The 21574-nt window shown below is 45.4% G+C and overlaps 2 protein-coding genes across 13 annotated transcripts in view; one reads left to right on the top strand and one right to left on the bottom strand.

The window, feature by feature from the left end:
• The window catches only part of LOC128691962 (uncharacterized), a 385950-nt gene that overhangs the window by 321474 nt on the left and 42902 nt on the right, over nucleotides 1–21574 (bottom strand). The window lies entirely within an intron of this gene.
• The window catches only part of LOC128692767 (uncharacterized), a 146162-nt gene that overhangs the window by 104422 nt on the left and 20166 nt on the right, over nucleotides 1–21574 (top strand). The window contains exon 1 of one of the 11 annotated variants that reach the window (XM_070081092.1): nucleotides 12713–12831. The exons of 1 other annotated variant lie outside the window; for it this stretch is intronic. The gene's annotated coding sequence lies outside the window, so the exon portion shown is untranslated. Of the gene's footprint in view, nucleotides 1–12712; nucleotides 12832–21574 lie in introns of those variants that run through there. 9 more of the 11 variants (XM_053782136.2, XM_053782134.2, XM_070081102.1 and 6 more) reach the window with 9 other exon arrangements.

Raw genomic sequence — 21574 nt, 5'->3', positions numbered from 1 at the left:
CCAGCCAGCTAGCTAGCCAGGGCAGCAGCTAGCCAGCCAGCTAGCTAGCCAGGGCAGCAGCTAGCCAGCCAGCTAGCCAGGGCAGCAGCTAGCCAGCCAGCTAGCCAGGGCAGCAGCTAGCCAGCCAGCTAGCCAGGGCAGCAGCTAGCCAGCCAGCTAGCCAGGGCAGCAGCTAGCCAGCCAGCTAGCTAGCCAGGGCAGCAGCTAGCCAGCCAGCTAGCTAGCCAGCCAGCTAGCCAGCCAGCTAGCTAGCTAGCCAGCTAGCCAGCCAGCTAGCTAGCTAGCCAGCTAGCTAGCCAGGGCAGCAGCTAGCCAGCCAGCTAGCTAGCCAGGGCAGCAGCTAGCCAGCCAGCCAGCTAGCTAGCCAGGGCAGCAGCTAGCCAGCCAGCCAGCTAGCTAGCCAGGGCAGCAGCCAGCCAGCCAGCTAGCTAGCCAGGGCAGCAGCCAGCCAGCCAGCTAGCTAGCCAGGGCAGCAGCCAGCCAGCCAGCTAGCTAGCCAGGGCAGCAGCTAGCCAGCCAGCCAGCTAGCCAGGGCAGCAGCTAGCCAGCCAGCTAGCCAGGGCAGCAGCTAGCCAGCCAGCCAACTAGCTAGCCAGGGCAGCAGCTAGCCAGCCAGCCAACTAGCTAGCCAGGGCAGCAGCTAGCCAGCCAGCCAGCTAGCTAGCCAGCGCAGCAGCTAGCCAGCCAGCCAGCCAGCTAGCTAGCCAGGGCAGCAGGTAGCCAGCCAGCCAGCTAGCTAGCTAGCCAGGGCAGCAGCCAGCCAGCTAGCCAGGGCAGCAGCCAGCCAGCCAGCCAGCTAGCTAGCCAGGGCAGCAGCCAGCCAGCTAGCCAGGGCAGCAGCCAGCCAGCCAGCCAGCTAGCTAGCTAGCCAGGGCAGCAGCCAGCCAGCCAGCCAGCTAGCTAGCTAGCCAGGGCAGCAGCCAGCCAGCCAGCTAGCTAGCTAGCCAGGGCAGCAGCCAGCCAGCCAGCTAGCTAGCTAGCCAGGGCAGCAGCCAGCCAGCCAGCTAGCTAGCTAGCCAGGGCAGCAGCCAGCCAGCCAGCTAGCTAGCTAGCCAGGGCAGCAGCCAGCCAGCCAGCTAGCTAGCTAGCCAGGGCAGCAGCCAGCCAGCCAGCCAGCTAGCTAGCTAGCCAGGGCAGCAGCCAGCCAGCCAGCCAGCTAGCTAGCTAGCCAGGGCAGCAGCCAGCTAGCTAGCCAGCTAGCTAGCTAGCCAGGGCAGCAGCCAGCTAGCTAGCCAGGGCAGCAGCCAGCCAGCCAGCTAGCTAGCTAGCCAGGGCAGCAGCCAGCCAGCCAACTAGCTAGCCAGGGCAGCAGCCAGCCAGCCAGCCAGCCAGCCAACTAGCTAGCCAGGGCAGCAGCCAGCCAGCCAACTAGCTAGCCAGGGCAGCAGCCAGCCAGCCAGCCAGCCAACTAGCTAGCCAGGGCAGCAGCCAGCCAGCCAGCCAGCCAACTAGCTAGCCAGGGCAGCAGCCAGCCAGCCCGCCAGCCAGCCAACTAGCTAGCCAGGGCAGCAGCCAGCCAGCCAGCCAACTAGCTAGCCAGGGCAGCAGCCAGCCAGCCAGCCAGCCAACTAGCTAGCCAGGGCAGCAGCCAGCCAGCCAGCCAGCCAACTAGCTAGCCAGGGCAGCAGCCAGCCAGCCAGCCAGCCAACTAGCTAGCCAGGGCAGCAGCCAGCCAGCCAGCCAGCCAACTAGCTAGCCAGGGCAGCAGCCAGCCAGCCAGCCAGCTAGCTAGCCAGGGCAGCAGCCAGCCAGCCAGCCAGCCAGGGCAGCAGCCAGCCAGCCAGCTAGCCAGGGCAGCAGCCAGCCAGCCAGCTAGCCAGGGCAGCAGCCAGCCAGCCAGCTAGCCAGGGCAGCAGCCAGCCAGCCAGCTAGCCAGGGCAGCAGCCAGCCAGCCAGCTAGCCAGGGCAGCAGCCAGCCAGCCAGCTAGCCAGGGCAGCAGCCAGCCAGCCAGCTAGCCAGGGCAGCAGCCAGCCAGCCAGCTAGCCAGGGCAGCAGCCAGCCAGCCAGCTAGCCAGGGCAGCAGCCAGCCAGCCAGCTAGCCAGGGCAGCAGCCAGCCAGCCAGCTAGCCAGGGCAGCAGCCAGCCAGCCAGCTAGCCAGGGCAGCAGCCAGCCAGCCAGCTAGCCAGGGCAGCAGCCAGCCAGCCAGCTAGCCAGGGCAGCAGCCAGCCAGCCAGCTAGCCAGGGCAGCAGCCAGCCAGCCAGCTAGCCAGGGCAGCAGCCAGCCAGCCAGCTAGCCAGGGCAGCAGCCAGCCGGCCAGCTAGCCAGGGCAGCAGCCAGCCGGCCAGCTAGCCAGGGCAGCAGCCAGCCGGCCAGCTAGCCAGGGCAGCAACCAGCCGGCCAGCTAGCCAGGGCAGCAACCAGCCAGCCAGCTAGCCAGGGCAGCAGCCAGCCAGCCAGCTAGCCAGGGCAGCAGCCAGCCAGCCAGCTAGCCAGGGCAGCAGCCAGCCAACTAGCTAGCCAGGGCAGCAGCCAGCCAACTAGCTAGCCAGGGCAGCAGCCAGCCAACTAGCTAGCCAGGGCAGCAGCCAGCCAGCCAACTAGCTAGCCAGGGCAGCAGCCAGCCAGCCAACTAGCTAGCCAACTAGCTAGCCAGGGCAGCAGCCAGCCAGCCAACTAGCTAGCCAGGGCAGCAGCCAGCCAGCCAACTAGCTAGCCAGGGCAGCAGCCAGCCAGCCAACTAGCTAGCCAGGGCAGCAGCCAGCCAGCCAACTAGCTAGCCAGGGCAGCAGCCAGCCAGCCAACTAGCTAGCCAGGGCAGCAGCCAGCCAGCCAACTAGCTAGCCAGGGCAGCAGCCAGCCAGCCAACTAGCTAGCCAGGGCAGCAGCCAGCCAACTAGTTACCCAGGGCAGCAGCCAGCCAGCCAGCCAGTTAGCCAGGGCAGCAGCCAGCCAGCCAGCCAACTAGCTAGCTAGCCAGGGCAGCAGCCAGCCAACCACAAAATGCTTGTTAGTCCTTGGTAGAGGCTAGGCTAGTTGTCCTATGTTATCTATTTGCTCTCCCCTTGTTTCACTATCCCAAGTGGAATATAATCGGGTATGCTCTTCCTTCTCCTGCCCAGATTTTCCTCGACTTTGGCGAGAGTAAGGCTTGCACAGGCACTTTCACTCGCCGCCATAGATACTGACACTGCCTCTCCCCCCCTCCTAACAGGCACTGATACAGAGGCATGAAGTGATGTTATTGGGATGATAAGTAGTATAACAACATTCACTTAAAAATAATTATATTCAGTGAAAGAAATGCAGCGCTAGAAACGGCAGAAAGAGGAAACCTCCAGAGAACACTTTAGAATCTTGCCTTATCTAGAGAAAATATCTAGATCTGGGAATCAAACTGCAAAACGTACACTGATGCGAGTGATTCTCGAAACTGCTTACTACACGAGACTGCTGCAGCAGGTTTTATTTATTTTTTTAAACTGAAGGTCCTTTCTTCTGGGGAATATATTGACTACTTTTGCAACAAAAGCGATATGAACCCACAAATACAGCCAAACCCAGAATTGTGCGTATAACATATATATGTCGTGCAGAATAGGTAAAAAGGGTCAATTAACAAGAACTCGTTTAAAATAAAAAAAATTTAAAGTTGTTTTGATACAAAATTATTAATTTTTACACTAGTATAAATGAAAAAATATATCTTTAAACGTATAAAAGAAAATTTTAGTAAGGAATTAATTTTAAACGGGTTCTTGCTAATTGACCATTTTTTTATTATATATATATATATATATATATATATATATATATATATATATATATATATATATATATATATATATATATATATCACTGCACTGCTGTACATTAACATCTCTGTTCAAAGCAGGTGAGATTGCAGATCTAGAGTGTGCTGCAAGTACAAGTTCTGTCAAGCACCTGAACTGCTGGGAACGCTTGGAAGCACTTGACTTGTACTCGTTGGAACGCAGGCGAGAGAGATAATCTACACTTGGAAAAACCTGGAAGGAATGGTCCCGAATATGCACACAGAAATCACTCCCTACGAAAGTAGAAGACTGGGCAGGCAATGCAAAATACCCCAAATTAAAAGTAGGGGCGCCATTGGTACGCTAAGAGGAAACACCATAAGCGTCCGGGGCCCAAGACTGTTCAACAGCCTCCCATCAAGCATTAGGGGAATTACCAATAAACCCCTGGCTGCCTTCAAGAGAGAACTGGACAGATACCTAAAGCCAGTGCCGGATCAGCCGGGCTGTGGTTCGTACGTTGGACTGCGTGCGGCCAGCAGTAACAGCCTGGTTGATCAGGCCCTGATCCACCGGGAGGCCTGGTCGTGGACCGGGCCGCGGGGGCGTTGATCCCCGGAATAACCTCCACGTAGACTCCAGGTAGCCAAGGACTCGAACCCATGTTGTACTGGCCCGCCTCATGACGCCTTAACCTAAAGGACCATCCAATCCTACAAAGATGGCGCAGCCAGCAAAGCTAACTCTTTTTAGACTTTCTGTGGTTTTAGCTCACCATGAGGCGGGCCAGTACAACATGGGTTCGAGTCCTTGGCTAGTGCAGTGTTGTTATTGGTCAATACAACTCGTTCGGGTTTACACACACATTTTAATTATTTATATATTTATATATATATATATATATATATATATATATATATATATATATATATATATATATAAATATATATATATATATATACATACATACATACACACACACACACACACACACACACACACACACACACACACACACACACACACACACACACACACACACACACACACATTCATGTATATCAGCGGTATACCAGTTGTCGCGCCATTCAACATTTATAGACACTATGAACATTCCTATTACACTCGCCAAAAAACTTGCCTGCTTCAAATTCACCCTCTTTCCCCCTTTCAGGCCCCACATAGCAAGTGGTGCCTCTCCACAGCACCCGTAGCACGATCGCTAGCGCACGCAGCTAACACTGAGGTCCGGAGTTCGAATCCCCGGTACGGCTGGAAAATATTAGGACGTTTCCATAAAACACCTGCTGCCCATGTTCACCCATCAGTATGAAATGGGTACCTGGGTGTTAGTCGACTGGTGTGGGTCGCATCCTTGGAGAAAAATTGACCTAATTTTCCCGAATTGCTCTGCATAACAAGCGGCTTTGTATATAGTAGTATATCATTGATGTCAGCTAGGACTGTATACCTTATACATGTACTTGTAGAAATGATGATGATATTAGTTCATTCTATTAAATCGTCTCCACCCCACTCCGTCCCAACCTTGGATACTAACTCACCACCTGTGTCCATCTTGCTCCCCAGAGCCCTCCTCGTATCCACATTTCAGACCTCCCCTCCCAAGCAGTACACCATCTCTCTCTCAGATGGTGTTTTAAGTAACGAACTGAAACAGGCATCACTGCTTTATTAGAGAAAAAATTCACGTAATGAAATAAAATTTTCTTAATAGAGAAACAAAACAGAAGAAACTGTCAGACTGAGAAGCAGATCAATTCAGACACTACATGACTATAACAGGCTTAGGTAATGGTTGCAGTATACAACCCACCGCTCAACAGCATATAGAAAACACCATACAAAGGATGACAAAATGGGGACGAGGGAAAGATACAGGAGATGTTTGATGAAATGTACAAAAAGTTCAGGAAGAGAAAAATTCATACCAATGCAAGGAGAAAGAATAGAGGTGAATCATGCTTAAACCAGGAATAAATAAATGCAAAGACAATCAACAAAAGAACACTTTATATAAAGTGTTCAGACAACTCAATAAACAAAGTAAATGAACAGGAGGGTCAAACTTTATGCTCTAAACAATAATGAGACTATTCACTGTGAAAATAACGTTGCTTCAAAAGCGATTACAACCGAAACTTCTCCAGTCACACAAGAATACGACTAAGGAATAGGATAAGGCTAAAAAAAAAGGAGGGGGGGGGGAGATGTTACAGAAGATGAACGTGTCTGTGAGAAGGTAAAATGAAATATTAAGTACAGCGTGGGAAATTCCCAGTTTACGAAGAGCATACAACCCAACAGCAGAACCTAAAATTTACTGAAATTGCAGAGGAAAAAAGTGTATAAAGTGAATTATATATAAAAGTATTGGAACCCAACAAAATATCATTGCTACAGAAGGAACAGAAATAATAGTGGTCTCTTGCCACGACACTAACTAGATGTCTAACTAGATGTCAGTTACTAGACATCTATAAAAAAAAAAAAAAGTGTTCTCCATAGTTAATGAGAATGACTGAAAAATATGAGGCTGGTGGAGCACCCAGACAGGAGCGCTTTATTAAAGAAAATTTACATGAATTCAGGTGACGGCAGATCATGCCCAAGAAAGCCTTGATTTTTGTGGCAATTACGAATACAAAAAAAAGAACGAGAGTTTAGAGTGGACTGCACCTTTCATGGTAGAAATGGTTACCCCCATCAAACGTGAAGACAGAGACACACACACACGGTGGATAGGGATAAGATGTTTCAGAGATGAGCCACAGCAACGAGACGTCTAAATTGGAAGTTGAAGACTCTGATGAGTCAGAGGAATATTAAGAAGTATTCCTTCAGTCATGGAGTTATTAGGAAGTGGAACAGTCAGGAAAGTGATGTAGTGGAGGCAGGATCCATACATATCTTTAAGAGAAGGTACGATAAAGCTCATGGAGCAGGAATGGAATGGACCTAGTAGCGACCAGTGAAGAGGCGGGGCCAGGAGCTATGACTCGACCCCTCCAACTAACATTAGGCTAGTACAATTAGGGCACGCACGCGCACGCACGCACGCGCACGCACGCACACGCACGCACACGCACGCACGCACGCACACACACTTGCTAGTCTCGAAACATCAGCCAGGACCGTCAAGAAATAATGGTTTAAGATACTACAGACTATCAGAATCTACAACCATGGTGCTGTAAACACCACCTCCAAGGCTGAGGGACTGATTACCTCATCTTTTCTATATAGTTCTTCTGTTTTCTAATTATGTCCAAGAATCTGTATTGATAAAGCCACTGGATGGCGAAACGTCTACAATAAAGATAACCAGATATTACACAAGTGTCTTAACTTTCACTACAGACTATGTATACAAGACCGGTCACGGAGCACGCAGCCCCAGCGAGGATCCTCCCACGTAGACAAGGTGCAGAGGTTTGCAACAAGGCTTTTTCGATCAAAGAGAAATGCAACATCCAGATATAACAAGAACAGAGTGACATCCCTGGAGGTAAGGGAAGAAAGATATGCAAACTAAATATTAAATTCTAAGAGGCAATTAGAGGCTGGAGGAGAGAAGACCAAAGAGAAGGGATATGCATAGCAGCTAAAGACAAAATAGACACAAGGACGTGAGGAAAATATCCCAAGGTGAATGAACAAAGGAATGAATTATACTTGATAATCACGGAGTCAGGGGTAGGTTTATCAGTGTATTTACCACCTGGAAAAAAATATTCGGCAATACCTGAGGGCAATTTCCCTAGATTTAATTTGTAAATTAAAATTTATCCTAGTGATCAGTGGATAAAAAAAAGATGACCCCATTTATTTAATTTTTGTATTTTCTCCAGTTTATAGCGAGGGAACCAATAAATGGGAGGATGTTGGCACCTGGAGAAGAAGTTGATATCCTTGGGGTGAAATTTGACTCCAAACCAACCATGAAGAACCATGTTGTAAATCTTGCAAACAAGGCAGCCAGGAAGCTTACAGCACTTCGCCGTATCTCGCATCTGCTTGACAGTAGGGGTTGCAAGATCCTGTACGAGGCACAAGTACGCTCACACCTTGAGTATGCTCCACTTTCTTGGTTTGCCTGCCCCCCCTTTCATCTGCGACTGCTTGACAGAGTAGAGAACAGAGCAAGACGTCTCATCTCTCGCCTGGACCCATCCTGGATAGATCTGTCATTTCAGCAGAGCCTTCAACATAGGAGGGATGTGGGTGGCCGTACTGTTATGTACAAGGCCAATATTGTCAAAATACCACACTTGGATCCACTTCGAGGACAGCGTGAAACAAGCTTTTATGCCACAAGACGGGCAGAAAGCAACAACTTCACTCTAGCTGTACCCTTCTCCAGAACATCACTCCATCTGAGATCATATATACCCAGGATGACTCGAGTATGGAACACATTCGTACAGCATAATGATGTCAACGAGATAAAGTCAGTTGATCAAATGAAAATGCTGGCCCACAGATGGCTCCAACTTCATCCTGTTCCCTACTTGTATGTCTCATAACAAAAATGCTTTCAAATGAGCTGATGTAGGTAACATCTCTTAGCTTGCCAATAAAGTTAGGAATCCTTAACCTGTAAATAGCTTGTCAATAAAGCTAGGGATCCTTAACCTTGTCAAACCCTGTGTAAAAAAAAAAATCACAATAAAGTAAGTTTGAAACCGATCAGAAAAGGCGTTCTCCAGTACTTACTCTGAATCCAACAATTCTAAGTTTATTAAACATACACTACACAATTTCAAATTTGCACCTTCACGGACTAAAGTTAAGGGGCATCATCATCATTCTTATAAAATGTATCCAATAATATTTTGAAGTTAATCAGACGAGGCATTCTTTTGTTTTTGAATGTTAGGCAAACTCACTATTTATTCAACAGTTTTGGAAATTGGGACTTAAGCGGCCCAGTAGCAGAGCCAGCTTTATGGTCAGAAAAATCGCTCATTAGTGAAAATTTGGAGCCGAGCAGATGAGTTATTCTCCAGTTATGGCATGGATTTAAACTATTCTATTTTTTTTTAACTTTTACTATATATATATATATATATATATATATATATATATATATATATATATATATATATATATATATATATATATATATATATATATATATATATATATGAAACTGACTCACGAAATCGTAATGACACTATTGCAAAAAAAAAAACCATACCACGGGCGGGGATAGAACCCGCGATCAGAGAAAGTGATCTCGGGTTCTATCCCCGCCCGTGGTATGGTTTATATGACACTTTCATTGGAACAACAAAACTTAATAGGTCCAGTACTATCCTGGCAGGAACTTACATCAGCCATTAAATACAGAAGCCATTTAGGTTAAAAAATTTTTTTAACATGATTTAACATGAAAATTTCACTATTTTACATAATTTAGTCAAATCTGTACACTTCAATTTCACTCTCTGCCATCATCCAATAAAGAGGCAACGCCACTGAGAATTTCAGAAGTTATTTAAGCTATTACAGAAGCCTGGTAATGGGTTCAGAATCTGGGTCTAGTGACCATGCACAAGCGTTGAAATTTTTAAGCCGATTGGATTAAGAGCTGGAACTCTGAAGAAAACGAAAAGTTAAAAAAAAAAAAAATCAAGCATTCTCTTGAAGATCCTCCTTCGGGGAATACCCAATAAACCTCGAAACTATAGCAGTAATAGCAGTGGCTTCGTTCTTAAAACACAGCAAGGCTTATTGTAAATGTATACACTGCTGGTTCAGTGCAATACCTTACAGGCTGCACAAGTTTAGCGATTATGACAATAATAACACCGGCTACACTGCAACAGTCTGTACACAACAATGAGCAAATAATTAACTGTCAGAAATTACAACTAAGAGTTAGCATTACTGAGGATGGTGGTCCACTGAGGGTGGTGATCAAGACGCCAAACACTTGCATGAACAGATTCGTCTCCAAGAAGTCTTATCACTTAGCCCGGACTACATTACAGAATCAACTGACAACACTAACTTTCATCGTTTCCTAGAACAGCGGTTTATCTTCTTCATTTAGTGACCTTCCCATATAGATATAAGCTACAACAATATTGACGATGAAGTTAGATTCGGCCGGAGGCAGAGCAACATCTGGGAGATCTCTTCGTTGTAAAAAAAAAAAATGTTTCAGGATATTGACTCCTGTACTAAAGACATCAAGGAAGACCTGAGAGCACTAACATTAATGCTTTAATAAAGATTGGAACACTGCACTGGCAGCACAAAATATTCACTAGACTAATAACTACTGACAGTGATTGCTTGCAGAAACCTGGAAGACTACAAGCAGAAAAAAAGGTAACACAGCTGAACCTCTTGACTCGTTTAAAATTAAAGCCGAGAAAAGCAGGAGGACCAAGACCCTCAACACTGGATAATTAAATGTCCACTTATCAGTAGCTTCAGGCGAGAGCGACATCCAGGGTGCTGTGTTGAGTGTCAGGTGTGTACTAGCCAGGGTGCTGTGTTGAGTGTCAGGTGTGTACTAGCCAGGGTGCTGTGTTGAGCGTCAGGTGTGTACTAGCCAGGGTGCTGTGTTGAGTGTCAGGTGTGTACTAGCCAGGGTGCTGTGTTGAGTGTCAGGTGTGTACTAGCCAGGGTGCTGTGTTGAGTGTCAGGTGTGTACTAGCCAGGGTGCTGTGTTGAGTGTCAGGTGTGTACTAGCCAGGGTGCTGTGTTGAGTGTCAGGTGTGTACTAGCCAGGGTGCTGTGTTGAGTGTCAGGTGTGTACTAGCCAGGGTGCTGTGTTGAGTGTCAGGTGTGTACTAGCCAGGGTGCTGTGTTGAGTGTCAGGTGTGTACTAGCCAGGGTGCTGTGTTAAGAATGGAAACATTAGGACGTGTTTCCATAAGACACCTGTTGTCTATGTTCACCTATCAGTAGAATAGGTACCTGGGTGTTAGTAGACGGGTGTGGGTCGCATCCTGGGACAAAACTGACGTAATTTGCCTGAAATGCTCTGCATAACAAGGGAGCTTTCTATGTAGTAGTATGTCATTGATGTCAGCTAGGCCAGTTTGTGTGGGAGAGGTTGAGCCCAGCCAGTTTGTGGGGAAGAGGGTGAACCTAGCCGGTTAATGATGCCCTAAAACAAAATAATTTAACTAGAAAGGTTAGAAAAAACCAGCCAAGAGAGCATTTGAGACCACTTTTTTTTTTTAACCAAAATAGATATTTATCGACTTTCCACTTGAAAAATGCGCACAATCTGGCAAACGTATTTGGAAACGCTTGCGCAGCGCCGAGTTAATCACGGGATTAGTGTCTTTATGAAGGAATATACTGAATGCTAGAACTTCTTTTCAGCAATTTATACCCTATATTGCAGAGGATAACCTCTGCAACCTCTTTCCCCAGACTCCTTCGTTGGTAAGCCGTTTTCAGATATTTTATGATTTATCCTATCTCCCATTCTCTGTGGCATCTGAAGACTGTGGGATTATTACCTTTTTAAATATTCTCTGCTATGATTATGTAGCATGTTGAGGTGGTATGATAAGAGGCTTAGTATCGACTGTTGCTTTATTGTTGTCTCTGTGAATCACGGGAACCTGTGCTTATCTTATCTTTTAGATATGTGGTGGTGTATGTGCTGCCTCCCGGGATAGGTAGGCGTCCCTCACCACTCTGCTGTTTTGTAGAGTGAAAAAAAAAATATATCAAGCATCAAAGTTTCTTGGCCTCGGTGACTGATGGTATCAGTGTAGTCAGGTGTTCCTTTGGACTGGAATGTTCAATGACAACTTGAGTATTCATGGACAGATACAGATAAGTTAGGGGGTTGTAGGTTGGTAGATAAAGATCCTGGAGAACGAAACGTTGCCACAATAAAATGTCATATTAGTTGCAATTGTGTCCTTTTACTTAGCAACACTTCAGGCAAGTAATACGTGTCTCGTGTGAATCACCAGGCAGTAGACTGATAAAGAGCAGCTGTTAAGGAAGAGTTCTACCCTCCTTTCTTATGAATTTGAAACAGGTAGAAGGTTGGTAGGCAGCAACCATCCAGTAAGTTAATATCCTCCTCAAGAGTAACACTGAAAGTTATCAAAAGTTCTGCAGTGTCTCATGAACACTTCTGCTATAACGTAAATCTCACAGTATTGTACTTACATTTTGTGTCTCATTCCTTTAATATCTACTCTAATTTATTTGGTCTGCTCTGAGACTGGAGTGATGATCCGAGGAACTCTAATAGATCACTAATATAACTTAAGATCTTTTGAAGGAATAGAAATAATAGCTATGCATGTTTCTGATATACTGAATTTAATTTTTCACCTTAATTTTTCACCCTATCATCAATTTCAGAACCTACCCTGGAATCTAGATAGTTTTTTAGCTTTTGGGAGTGGGGGAGGCAGAGGACATTCAAGTGACCTCTTTAGAGTACACTTAGTAAATACATCATTGGAAAACTCAGTAATATGTACTTTACGTAAACCTGTAAAGGAGAAAAGTGGCTCTTCTGTAAAGATCAGTGTGTAAACCACTCTTACACAACTAACTGTTCTCACACTTGCACAACGCATGGGGACTATGTAGTTGACGGCTCACCAGAGCTTACTGGATTTGACTGAGGTGAGCGAAGTTTTAAAAGTTCGCCAAAAGATGTTCGTGTGCCTTCTTAGACATGTCTGTACCAGTTACCTTGTGAGACACATTCTCACGCTGCTGAAAAATACAAGGTACTTTTGTCTGCAATATACTGAAGCATGCAGAATTATACTTTAGATGCCCAATGAGTGAACTATAGGTAATTAAAAATTAAGGTAATACATTCGAGCAAATATGGTGGGTTTTACACAAATTTTTCAATGAACGGGGAAAAAACTACTGGGCGAATGTTGCCGTGGAATGTTTAATAAAACGCGGTTGGTAGGTAACCATTGTGGTACTGTTATCCGATAGGAGACACTGGTGATAAGGAAGATCTGTATCAGGTGAGTGCAGGCAGTATCTCCAGTGATATCGCACTCTAGTGTTCAGGCAACTCCCGTGTTCAGGAACGGCAGGTGTTGGGGGGAATATTACTCTGATGTGCAGCGTAGTGGTAATACCCCATGTCCCGACAGCTGTAGCAACACCCCATGACCCGTTTGCTGCAGCAACACCCCATGCCCCGTCTGCTGCAGCAACACCCCATGTATAGCGTACAATATATAGTGTAGATAGGGGAATATCAAGCGACTGGCACTAGCGAACTATTGCCAGAGGTCCAGTGAAGTGTTAATAACGGATAAGTAACTACTATAGTCATAAGATATGAAACGAGTGGTGGTAGCATTGAGGTGCAGGGAATCACAGCATACATAAATTGAGCATACAACCGTTACCTCTACTAAACAGGAAATAATCTTTTCCATAGAAGTGTAAGGTAAAGTTAGCGTAAGCCTAGCTGCTGTGTAAACAATAAAACAATGATCCCAGTATAACGCAGTGAAAAGTGTATTTTGAAAGAATACAGTGTATATCCTTGAGATAAACAGTGTACAGCACTACATAAAAGGAATTTAAATAATAATAATAGTAATAAAAAAAATAATAGTGAAGTGTGGCAGTGTGGGCAAGTCTGCCCGGCTCACACCCACCCTACACCCACCACCCACCCTACACCCACCACCCACCCTACACCACCACCCACCCAACACCCACCCTACACCACCACCCACATACTGCAAACTTGGTTCGTATAAATACATCTTGCATATTACTGGCACCAGCAAGAGAAAGGTAAAGTGGAAATCAGTTTTCTTCCGTGGCATACAGTGTAGTAGGATACAGACAGGATGTCAGCACAGCATATCTGTGGGACATGTAAAAAAATCCTTGGAAGGAAATCCAGAATCACATGCAACCTATGCTCTTCCAAACACCATATCTCTTGTACTAGACTAAATACAGCCTCAAAAAATGACCTTGAACTAGCAAGGTGCTTCTGGTTGTGCAATAAAGATGTAGAACTTTGGGCAGGTATCAGAAAGGTACTAAGGAGAGTAATAAATGATACAAATAATCAAGAAAACAAGGATGACCTCTTGGATAGTCTACCAAAAATATATAAAACATGGGAGCAAGAGATAGTGTATCAAAAAATGCAGAATGTCCATACCACAACAGATGACTCGAAACTATGTAGTCACCCACATGGTGCTAAGCCAGACCCATCCCCCAGTCATAGCACTAATACCCACAATGCTGGTGCTGGCCCAGGCTCCCCCAGGCATAGCACCAATACCCACAGTGCTGGTGCTGGCCCAGGCTCCCCCAGGCATAGCACCAATACCCACAGTGCTGGTGCTGGCCCAGGCCCAGCCGCTGACCCAGGCCCAGCCGCTGACCCAGACCCAGCCCCACCCCCCAGCCCCAGTGCTGACCCAGACCCAGCCCCCAGCCTTACTGCCAGCCCAGACTCTCCTAGGGACACTACCCAAACCACCACAAAAACAGTAAATATACAACCATCTAAAACCGTAAATATACAACCATCATTGCACAAGACCGTGGCCCACAGTACAGATGTTGGAGAGGAGTCTCCTCCTCCTTCCTCTACTGGGGAAAGTAGATGGAATCCAGGACGGGGTGGCCTGGCTTGGATACTGAGGATTATAGTGCAGTCTCAGAACCTGCAGAAATTGACAACACACCTCCCAACAATTCTCAACCAAAGGTGAATTTGTGCAAATATTATGCTTGGGGCATCTGTAAGCATGGAATAACAGGGGAAAAAAATGGGACATGCAACTTTGACCATCCCAAAAAATGTAGCGACCTCCTGTCTAAAGGAGTGTGTCGTTCTTCTTCCTGTACTTTTTCACCCAAAAATGTGCCACTCCTCGGTCCTCCAGAAGCAGTGTTACAACATCGAGTGCCCTGCATACCATCTAAAAGGGACCAGGAGGCACAGACCCCACAAGACAAACAATAGTAGCTACGACAACCCAACTCCAGGTGATTTTTTAGTGGCAGGAAACGAAAAAAGAAAATGGAAGGAAATAACAAAAATAGTCCATCACCTTGGAGCCTTGTAAAACTGGAGGCACAGCCAGTGGCCACCCATGGCCCTCCAGAATTACAACTACTGATGCCAATAACAAAATCCCCCCAACAAACACAGAATACAACCTCGTTCATATTTGCTAATATACAGGGCCTTAAGCCATCCACAAACAACAAAATACCTTTTATCAGTGGACTTCTAGTGGAGTCTAATGCAATGTTTGCAGCCTTCACAGAGACTCACACAAAAGATCACTTTGACAGTGAAATATGGATAAGTGGTTACAACCTTTTTAGATGCGACAGAAAAAACAGGCAACAAGGGGGGGTTGGCCTGTATGTCAAAGAGTCCCTTATCTGCACGGAGTTGCTGAACACCACAAATGAGGTAGTTGAAGTTCTATCAATAAAGATCGAGAACCAAAACCTAGTCATTGTGGTTGTATACAAGCCACCAGATGCAACCTCACAACAGTTCAAGGAACAGCTACTGAAAATCGATTACTGTTTGGAAAACCTTCCAGCTCCATCCCCAAACATCTTACTGCTTGGTGATCTCAACCTAAGGCATACAAAATGGAAGAATGTAGCGAATAATGTTATAGCTGAAACAATCCCCGGAGGTAGCGCAGATGAAAGGTCACACACACATGAGCTACTAAGTCTCTGCAAAAAACACACCTTAAGCCAGCAGATAATGGAGCCAACAAGACTAGAAAACACACTTGACCTTATCTTCACAAATAATGAGGACCTGATAAGAGACATAAGAATATCAAAAACAACTAATTCCGATCACAATCTAATCGAAGTCCAGACGTACATGCATAGGGGTCCTGAACAGCAGAATGCATGTACCTGTGAAGGTGTCTTCACAAAATACAATTTCTGTTCTTCAGGATGAATGTACTTCAGTGGCCAGTGAAGGTAAGGGTACTACTGCCCCTGCTAATGGAGGTAAGCGCATTCTTGTGGTTGGTGACTCTCAGGTAAGATATATTGACCGTGCTTTTTGTAATAGGAATAAGAAGATGAGAGACAGAGTGTGCTTCCCTGGAGCTGGTGTTGGGGACATTGTCAACAGGCTGGATAATATCACGTCAGGTAATGGGAACAAGCCCATTATCTGTCTCAGTGCTGGTGGAAATGATATTGGGAAGGGTAGGAGAGAAGAGCTGCTAGATAAGTACAGGTCAGCTATAGATTTCATTAAGTCTAAGGGAGGGATCCCAATCATATGTAGCATCTTGCCTAGAAGGGGAGTAGGAAATGAATGGTTGTCTAGGGCAATTGGTGTAAATTGCTGGCTAGACAGATACTGCAAGGAACTTGCAATCCCATTCATTGACAACTGGAACAACTTTTATGGCAAACATGATATGTATGCAAGGGATGGGGTACATCTCTCTGGGGCTGGGGTGGTAGCACTTGCAGACTCGATTGAGAAGGCCATTGGTGAAATGCCTATGATTTTAAACTGATGGAAGATAGAGGTATGGGTGTGTGTGGGAAACAAGCAGGTTGCAACACTTGGGTTGGAAACAGTAAATGTATAAAAGGCATTCAGCATGAAGTTATAAATAAAGACAATAGATCAGGTCAGCAAACAAAGGGGGACAGCAGAGGGCAGCAAGGGACTAGCTCCCTTAAGGTTTACTATACTAATAGCAGGAGTGTAAGAAATAAGATAGATGAGCTAAGATTAATTGCAAGTGCAGGAAACATAGATATTATTGCTATAACAGAGACCTGGCTTAATCTGAAAGATAGAGAGATGCCCTCTGAATGTCACATACAAGGCTATAAATTATTCCACACTGACAGGGTCAACAGGAAAGGTGGTGGAGTAGCGATGTATGTCAGAGACAATTTAAATTGTTGTGTTAGACAAGATATTAAATTAGAGGCGTCAGCCACTGAATCTGTTTGGTTACAGCTTCTCGAGGGCCGAGAAAAACTAATTTTGGGTGTGATTTACAGGGCCCCAAATCTTGATAGGGAGTGCAGTAAACTTCTATGGGACGAAATTCGTAAGGCATCTACATACGAAAATGTTGTGCTAATGGGAGATTTCAACTATAGACAGATTGACTGGAGCAATTTGACAGGAAATTTAGAGTCAGGTGACTTTCTTGATACGATCCAGGATTGTTTTTTAAAACAGTTTGTGACAGAGCCAACTAGGGGAAATAACCTCCTTGACTTGGTTCTTGCCAGTAGGGAAACACTAATTAATAATCTTGAGGTTAATGATGAGCTTGGGGAAAGTGATCACAAATCACTCAGTTTTAATATATCATGGAATTCCCCTAATAATGGCAATCAAGTCTCCGTCCCTGACTTTCGCTTGGCTGATTTCATAGGACTGAAAAATTACTTAGGTGGGCTGAACTGGAATGACCTGACTAAGGGTCAGGTAGGTGGTGATGGTTGCCGATATGATGCTTTCCAGGGCATAGTTCTAGCTGCTCAGTCAAATTATGTTCCAAATAGGGAAATCAGATCAAACAAAAATGATCCTAAATGGATGAACAATAGATTAAAATATCTGATTGGTCAAAAGAGAGGCATATATAGGCAAATCAAAAGAGGAGAGGGGCAATTGAGAAATCGATATATTCAGTTAAAGAGAGAAATAAAAAAGGGAATTAGAAAAGCAAAAAGAGATTATGAGGTTAAAGTTGCAAGAGAATCGAAGACTAACCCAAAAGGATTCTTTCAGGTATACAGAAGTAAGATCAGGGACAAGATAGGCCCACTCAAAAGTTCCTCGGGTCAGCTCACTGACAGTGATAAGGAAATGTGTAGAATTTTTAACACATACTTCCTCTCAGTTTTTACACAGGAGGATACCAGCGATATTCCAGTAATGATAAATTATGTAGAACAGGACGATAATAAACTGTGCACTATTAGGGTCACAAGTGACATGGTCCTTAGGCAAATAGATAAATTAAAACCTAACAAATCCCCAGGCCCTGATGAACTGTATGCAAGGGTTCTAAAGGAATGTAAGGAGGAGCTTAGCACACCTTTGGCTAATCTTTTCAACATATCACTACAAACTGGCATGGTGCCAGATAAGTGGAAAATGGCAAATGTGATACCTATTTTCAAAACAGGTGACAGGTCCTTAGCTTCCAACTATAGACCAATAAGCCTAACCTCCATCGTGGGAAAATTTATGGAATCAATAATTGCCGAGGCAGTTCGTAGCCACCTTGAAAAGCATAAATTAATCAACGAATCTCAGCATGGTTTTACAAAGGGGCGTTCCTGCCTTACGAATTTATTAACTTTTTTCACTAAGGTATTTGAGGAGGTAGATCATGGTAATGAATATGATATTGTGTATATGGACTTCAGTAAGGCTTTTGACAGGGTCCCACATCAGAGACTATTGAGGAAAATTAAAGCACATGGAATAGGAGGAGAAATTTTTTCCTGGATAGAGGCATGGTTGACAAATAGGCAGCAGAGAGTTTGCATAAATGGGGAGAAATCAGAGTGGGGAAGCGTCACGAGCGGTGTTCCACAGGGGTCAGTGTTGGGCCCCCTGCTGTTCACAATCTACATAAACGACATAGATGAGGGCATAAAGAGCGACATCGGCAAGTTTGCCGATGACACCAAAATAGGCCGTCGAATTCATTCTGACGAGGACATTCGAGCACTCCAGGAAGATTTGAATAGACTGATGCAGTGGTCGGAGAAGTGGCAGATGCAGTTTAATATAGACAAATGCAAAGTTCTAAATGTTGGACAGGACAATAACCATGCCACATATAAACTAAATAATGTAGATCTTAATATTACGGATTGCGAAAAAGATTTAGGAGTTCTGGTTAGCAGTAATCTGAAACCAAGACAACAGTGCATAAGTGTTCGCAATAAAGCTAATAGAATCCTTGGCTTCATATCAAGAAGCATAAATAATAGGAGTCCTCAGGTTGTTCTTCAACTCTATACATCCTTGGTTAGGCCTCATTTAGATTATGCTGCACAGTTTTGGTCACCGTATTACAGAATGGATATAAATTCTCTGGAAAATGTACAAAGGAGGATGACAAAGTTGATCCCATGTATCAGAAACCTTCCCTATGAGGATAGACTAAGGGCCCTGAAACTGCACTCTCTAGAAAGACGTAGAATTAGGGGGGATATGATTGAGGTGTATAAATGGAAGACAGGAATAAATAAAGGGGATGTAAATAGTGTGCTGAAAATATCTAGCCTAGACAGGACTCGCAGCAATGGTTTTAAGTTGGAAAAATTCAGATTCAGGAAGGATATAGGAAAGTACTGGTTTGGTAATAGAGTTGTGGATGAGTGGAACAAACTCCCAAATACCGTTATAGAGGCCAGAACGTTGTGTAGCTTTAAAAATAGGTTGGATAAATACATGAGTAGATGTGGGTGGGTGTGAGTTAGACCTGATAGCTTGTGCTACCAGGTCGGTTGCCGTGTTCCTCCCTTAAGTCAATGTGACCTGACCTGACTAGGTTGGGTGCATTGGCTTAAGCCGGTAGGAGACTTGGACCTGCCTTGCATGGGCCAGTAGGCCTTCTGCAGTGTTCCTTCGTTCTTATGTTCTTATGTTCTTAACATCAACTGGGACCAGGTAAACCATGTCCTAAACGAAACATGTTGGGAAGATGTCTTAAATGACATGGATCCAAACCAGTGCCTTGAAAGGATCAACTTCCTGGTAGCCGAAGCATGTTCTAGGCATATTCCCCTAAGAAAGAAGAAGAGCAGGAGTAAACTGGAGAGAAAAAGACGCTCCCTCTACAGAAGACGACGAAGAGTCACCGAGCTCCTCAGGAGTGCTAGAATATCTGATACACGAAAGGAGGCGCTGACCAGGGAAGTGGAAACTATCGAACTTAAGCTAAACGACTCTTACAGGAACCAGGAGAGGCAGGAGGAGCTTAAAGCTATTAGTGAAATTGAAAGAAATTCAAAATATTTCTTTTCATATGCCAAAAACAAGACAAATACCACATCTACTATCGGGCCCTTACTCAGACAGGATGGGACTTACACAGATGACAACAAGGAAATGAGTGAAATATTGAAATCCCAGTACGACTCCGTGTTTAGTGAACCACTAATCGGTCTGAGGATCGACGACCCAAATGAATTCTTCATGAATGAGCCTCAAAACTCCATAAATGTATGCCAGATTTCCGACATTACCCTAACTCCGATAGATTTTGAAAAAGCTATTGACAACATGCCTATGCACTCAGCCCCGGGCCCAGACTCGTGGAACTCTGTTTTCATTAAGAACTGCAAGAAACCCCTCTCGCGTGCCCTAAGTACACTATGGAGGAGGAGCTTGGACATGGGTGAAATTCCACAGTCACTTAAAACAATGGATATAGCCCCACTCCATAAAGGTGGCAGCAAAGCATTAGCTAAGCTCTGACGTCCCACATCATAAAAATCTTTGAAAGAGTGCTAAGAAGCAGGATTGCAAATCACCTGGATTCCCAAAATCTGCACAATCCAGGGCAACATGGGTTCAGGGCAGGTCGCTCCTGCCTCTCACAACTACTGGATCACTATGACATGGCCTTGGATGCACTGGAAGAAAATCAGAATGCAGATGTAATATACACAGACTTTGCAAAAGCATTTGACAAATGCGATCATGGCGTAATAGCCCATAAAATACGTGCTAAAGGAATAACTGGGAAAGTGGGGAGATGGATCTTCAACTTCCTAACAAATCGAACACAAAGAGTAGTGGTCAACAGAGTTAAATTGGAGGCTGCCATAGTGAAGACCTCTGTTCCACAAGGCACAGTACTCGCCCCCATCTTATTCCTTATCCTCATATCAGACATAAACAGAGATATACACCACAGCACCGTATCATCCTTTGCGGATGATACTAGGATCTGCATGAGGCTGTCATCTGCTGAGGACGCGGTTAACCTCCAAGAAGATATAAACAGTTTTCCAGTGGGCAACGGTAAACAATATGATGTTCAATGAGGACAAATTCCAACTACTCTGCTATGGAAAACTGGAGGAGATAATAACTAGAACAGAGTATACTACTGACTCCGGCCATACAATAGAGCGGAAAAATAATGTAAGGGACCTGGGAGTAGTAATGTCTGAGGATCTCACTTTCAAGGATCACAACAGTTCCACGATCGCACGTGCAAAGAAAATGATAGGATGGATAATGAGAACTTTCAAAACGAGAGATGCCAAGCCCATGATGATCCTTTTCAGATCACTTGATCTCTCTAGGCTGGAATACTGCTGTACATTAACATCTCCATTCAAAGCAGGTGAAATCGCAGATCTGGAGAGTGTACAGAGATCCTTTACTGCACGTATAAGTTCTGTCAAGCACCTTAACTACTGGGAACGCTTGGAAGCACTTGACTTGTACTCGTTGGAACGCAGGAGGGAGAGATATATCATAATCTACACTTGGAAAATCTTGGAAGGAATGGTCCCAAATCTGCACACAGAAATCACTCCCTACGAAAGTAAAAGACTGGGCAGGCGATGCAAAATGCCGCCAATAAAAAGTAGGGGCGCCATTGGTACACTAAGAGAAAACACCATAAGTGTTCGGGGCCCAAAACTGTTCAACAGCCTCCCATCAAGCATTAGGGGAATTGCCAATAAACCCCTGGCTGCCTTCAAGAGCTGGACAGATACCTAAAGTCAGTGCAGGATCAGCCGGGCTGTGGCTCGTACGTTGGACTGCGTGCGGCCAGCAGTAACAGCCTAGTTGATCAGGCCCTGATCCATCGGGAGGCCTGGTCATG

The sequence above is a fragment of the Cherax quadricarinatus genome, chromosome 6, assembly GCF_038502225.1.
Source record: "Cherax quadricarinatus isolate ZL_2023a chromosome 6, ASM3850222v1, whole genome shotgun sequence".
Lineage (NCBI taxonomy): Eukaryota > Metazoa > Arthropoda > Malacostraca > Decapoda > Parastacidae > Cherax > Cherax quadricarinatus.
Note: the sequence above shows the minus strand (reverse complement) of the source record. Positions and strands in the feature narration are given on the sequence as shown.